A 5,328-nucleotide genomic window follows, 5' to 3' on the forward strand; every position below is an offset into this window, starting at 1 on the left:
AAACTGCCACATTTGACTTTTAGTCTCCCAGGTGATACACCCTTGATTAACTCTGATCTGGCTCTATTAAGATCGATCCTTATACTCCCCTATATCCACACTCTCTGACTCTATCACAATCTACTAAATAGTGTTAAGATCACCAAAACTCCGTGAACTACATATGTATATATATATATATATATATATGAGACAATTAAATTGATTTTAAGTTATTGTGGCTTAGAACATATAATTATTTTATATACAATGAAGCTTCAGCCAAATATAGTTCTCTCTCATACAAGAGACTACTATATAGTGACTTCAAAAATGTTCAAGGCTCATTGTGAAAATAGCTTTTTAATAACCCACATTTCTAATTTCAGCTTTTTGTGGGATCCAAGAACAGAGAAACAATTTAATATCATAATATATTTATTGTTGTTGCTAATCTTGCTATACTCCCAACACTGGGAAAGAATTTTATTCTCAGCTAGATCGTTCAGCGACTTTAGGACTGGGCAAATGACTTCCCCATGCTGAAATGTCCTCTTACATAAAACAGAGTTAGTGTACTTGTTTTGTTGAGAAATAGGCATATTCACTTTGCTGATGTTTATCTGAACATTTGAAAAAGCATAGGAGATGTAAATTGTAAAATTTTACTGCAGTGAGAGAAACACTAAACTTTAGAAATGATCAGGAAATAGTATCACTTTAAAGCAGAGGATGGAAAAAAAATGAAGCACCGTGGCATTCTCCAAACACACACACACACACACACACACACACACATTTGTCCCCGATAGTGTGCACCATTCCTGAGGGTACTAAACCAGGTCACTGCCTGGCATGGATGGAGGAAACTCCTATTTCACCTCCCTGCTGCAAAAATCCATTTACGGTAAGATGCGGTCCTTGGTTAGAGGACGTGTCGGATGATAAACTGATAAGAACAGATAACTATGCTTGATCTTTGCCAAAAGACCAAGAAACAATCCAAATATATTTCTCAGATATCACTAGGTCAGTTCATTTATCAGACTGCTGTTTGCCTTCTGCCTGTTTCTGAGTTTTAGTAACATATAAGAAGCTTACAAAAATACTTATCAAAATCAGTTGGACACAATACAACAATTTAACTCCTAATGATAGCCACCTCTAACTATGAATGACATATAATACATTATGTTTGAACTGGATTTTCAGTGGCAGATCCTTATTCTACCACCCAGACGGCCCTATAAAGTTGCGCTTGTGGCCTTAATCCCACTTGGATGTGTGCCCTGCTGCCTCTACTTTCCATCATTCTGGTGCTTTAGTCTTCTTGAATAAGTGAACAATCTTTGTTTCTGTACCTTATTAGGCCAAAGACCATAACAGCTAGTGATGGCATCGGCAAGCCCTGCGGGCAGGATTCTCTGCAGACCCAGCCAACCTCCAACAAACCCCTTTTTATACTCCTGTTTCTAGGAAGAATTATGATGGCGGTGCCCTGCTGTTGATCAGTCAAATCTGTGGTAGGCCTAGAGATAAGTCCTGTAAGTGTGGTGTACTGTAAAACAGCGGCTCCCATTCATTAGTAGCTTGTGTGTAATAAACCACCAAGAAGGGGGGTAGTGAGGGGAGGCAGCTGCAATGTGCAAGAGCAAACAAGGAGTCTCATTCTTGGGAGCCAAAACTTTGTAATTTGCTACTGCGCAGCCTGCTCTTGCTGACATTCTTTCTGATAACATAGTAGTGGCCTATCCATATTTATAGTTTGACTACTAACCCAGGAGATTTTGTTTGGTAAATATATAGATATATATATAGAGAGAGAGAGACATTTTTCTCTACCAACTGTTAACCTTAAACTAATTTATGCTAGTCATTGTTTTATAGTACTGGTTTCATAAGGATGGCACTTCAAAAGATACCAACTAAAAGTCACACTGGAAGAATATTCCCTAGGAATGAATGGTGTTTCTTCTCTAATATATTTTCTAGACATAGAAGTGTTTATTGACTGGAAAGGTGTTTGGGAAATGCTTGTTTTTTTAAAAATTAAAAGCACAAACTAAATCTCAGTTTTTGGCTATTAAGTATTTAAGAAACACTACTTTGCAACAATCCTGCAAATTATTCATCTGCCTAAACCAAAATGTGGAAATCAATTTAATGGAGAAAAGAAGACAATACACCTGTTGGGTAAAAAAAGGAAGTAACTCTGAATAGATCCTTTTAATTCAGGATGGGTTAAACTTAATAAAAGGGAAACACACTTGAATTTGCTCACAACTACTTAATGAGATAAAAAAATACTGCAGTTTCTGCAATAAATGCTTTCTTTTTACACCCAAAGCAGGTGCATGGCATTGTGATATCAACACTGTACTTGTTCTCTATCAGCCCCCACTGCTCTTCCTGATGGGAACGGAATACTGTACATTCTAGGCATTTTTTCTTCACCACTCTGAGCTCAGGGTCAGGAGAGTGGCCATGGCAGAGTGGAAGGCACGCTAGTTGTTTTGGAATTCTTGCAGGTGTTTAAAAAGCAAAGGATTCTTTTGAGAGGCACATCTGCATTTGTCATATGCCATTTGTGCTAAAGCCTGTGGTGTCTTTGTTTGTTGGTTTGACAGATTGACACGTAATGGCCAGGGCCATGGAGCGGCTGCTCTGACCAAGTCCTTCTGATGAGCCAGAGTTCTCTAAAACCCAGCTGCCTGGGTCACCCGTGATTTTTCTCTGCCCTTCAGCGGAAAAGGTGTTTTAATGTACTTTTTGGCTTCTTGGTTGATTTCACAATTTCTTTGTTACATTGTTTTAAACTCTAGGTTAAGATGAAATAGGGACTTTGATAGGTTAATACTATCGACAAAGTGTTTTCAAAACCAACCAGTACTTCAAATGTACGTAGAAGTGGTTGAAGAGATTTATGTCATTAATATGAATATTGGGATATCATAAAATTTAGAACTTGAGAACACATCTGCAGCAGTGATGAATGAGGGAACTTAAGAGAGGCAAAAACTGTAACATTGAAACTTTTTCACATTTTAAACACTAAAACAAAACTTTCGTTTTAAGTTATTTTTGAAATCTTTTTTTTTTTCGTTTGCATCTCAGTGAACAATGTACCCGAATCTGTATGTAAGCATGTATCTTATCAACACTGTTACCACAAAGCCCAGTAAATAAATATGTGTGAAAACAAACTTCAGTATGGTGTCTTTTGTTGACAAAGTGAAATCAGAAATCATTAACATTCTCTGCACATAGAGAGTGCTCATAAGATTAAGAGTCCCAAACTCATGCATCCAATATTAACTTTATTGTTGATGGGACTTTCTGAATTTTATTGGACTGTGTGATAGACCTTCACCCTGCCACCCTACTGGGAAGGCATAAAATAACAAAGGGATACCAAGTGTTAATTAAGCAGATGTGAAATATCATAAGCATGTTCATAAGAACATTCACTTTGGTTAACCTTAACATAAATACTCCATTGACCTAAACATTTCCCGGACATACATCTCCCCTTGACTGCATAATACCTGGACTGGAAAGGACCTTTCCTTTTGGCAAAGTATCTCAGTTTGGGTGTCTTATTTGTCAGCATATTATCAGCTCCACAGGTCTATCTGCATAACCAAGTTTCCATGGAGCTCTGCACCAGAGAAAGAGAAAAGGCAAAACAAAAAAAAACTCCTTTCAGGCCCAGTAATAGCTGTTCAGAACTGGCTAAGGGAACCTAGAAGGAGCCCACTGCCATGATTTGGGTGAGAGATTATTAAAAACTAAAAGCCACTCACTAAACTGTAAAATGGGAAATTGGCCATTGTTTTGCCTTCTTATATTGACAAGTTATGTTCTGGATATTTAAAATTTTTCATAACTATTGTTTATTAATTTTAAAAACTGTCTTAAATAAGAATTTCCTGTTCCTGCAATAGGACTTAAAAGTACTCAAGTCTTTGTAGTTAATTTGCTAGATTTAGAAAGTGAAAAACAGTATGACCAGCTAAAGTTGAATTTTAGATGAATGATAATTTTTTAGTATTAATATAATATTGCGTGGGATACACTTAAAAAAAATTTGGTTCTAGCTGCTGTGGCTCAGTGGATTGAGTGCTGGTCTGAGAACTGAAAGGTCATTGATTGGATCCCAGTCAGGGCACATGCCTGGGATGTGGGCCAGGTCCCCAGTTGGGGGCATGTGAGAGGCAACTGATTGATGTATGTCCTGCACATCTCTTTTTCTTTCCCTTCCCCTATCTAAATATAAATAAATGAAATCTTAAAAAAAAATCCGTTGTCCATCTGGTATTTAAGTTTAACTGGGTGTCCTATTTTATCAGGCAAGTCTATTGGTAGGAGAGGTTAATTAATGACAAACATGATCAGAAGCCTCATGGTTTGAAAAGCTTAAAATTTTTTTATTAGGTTTTATTTTTCTGGGGTGCACAAAGGATTTCCTTAAGAATTTCTGTTATTTATTTAGAGTAATATGATTAATGACAATAACTATGATTACCAAGTACCTGCCCAAATACACAGCAACCAGAGGAGACAGGTGATATCATCCCCATTTTGCAGATGAGAAAACTGAGGCCCAGAAACAATGAACAATTTTTCTTTCTTGAGTTAGACAAAAAAAACGAGTGGAAGAACTGGGGTTGGAGAGCAGGTCTGCAGATTCCAGACCTGGAGCTCTCCCTCTTTGCTGCACGAGCTTGTGAAATAAAAAAGGTCATTAAAATCACAAGTGCTTGTAATCAGCTAATTACAACTCACATTAAACAATGTCATGTTGCAAGTCATCTTTGAGTGTGTATGTGTATTCCTTGCCCTGCTAGCCTCTAGGGCAGAGTCACTGTCTCATATTGCTTAATGTCACCCCTTAGACAAGCCTTCAAGTTGTTATAATGTCACATCACAATAATGTCACATTATTGAAGATTATCAGAAGTTTGTCTTTTGATTGAATCAAGTGTTTTCATTATTATTCAAATGCAGAGTGTATTGTCACAATAACCCTCACTTGGTGCATAACCTCTGACTCTACTTGTCACTCTGCATAATTGTGTGTTGCGCTTTCAAAGTTTTACTTGCTTTGTAAACTACTCACAAACCTCCAACATCAGTATTGTCTTGCCAAAATACCAAAATAAAAACAATGATTGCTTCAATGCCTCACCCTTCTTCAGTTTGGGTCCGATCGTCAAGTGTTGAATTTGGGGCTCTTCTCTCCCAGGAGAGACTTCAACCCCTGGTTTACCTTTGCCTGCGGTGCCCTGTCTGATGGAAATACTAGGACACAATGACACTCCTCCCCCTAGCCCTTTTATGGTTCTTTGA

At 37.6% G+C, this 5,328-nt stretch overlaps 1 non-coding gene across 1 annotated transcript; it reads right to left on the minus strand.

The window, feature by feature from the left end:
• Positions 1-787: 787 nt before the first annotated feature.
• LOC114491277 lies at positions 788-981 on the minus strand. The gene has a single exon (XR_003684070.1). It is a non-coding gene; the product is annotated as a U2 spliceosomal RNA (small nuclear RNA).
• Positions 982-5,328: the final 4,347 nt, after the last annotated feature.

The sequence above is a fragment of the Phyllostomus discolor genome, chromosome 2 (genome assembly GCF_004126475.2).
Source record: "Phyllostomus discolor isolate MPI-MPIP mPhyDis1 chromosome 2, mPhyDis1.pri.v3, whole genome shotgun sequence".
NCBI classification, from domain to species: domain Eukaryota; kingdom Metazoa; phylum Chordata; class Mammalia; order Chiroptera; family Phyllostomidae; genus Phyllostomus; species Phyllostomus discolor.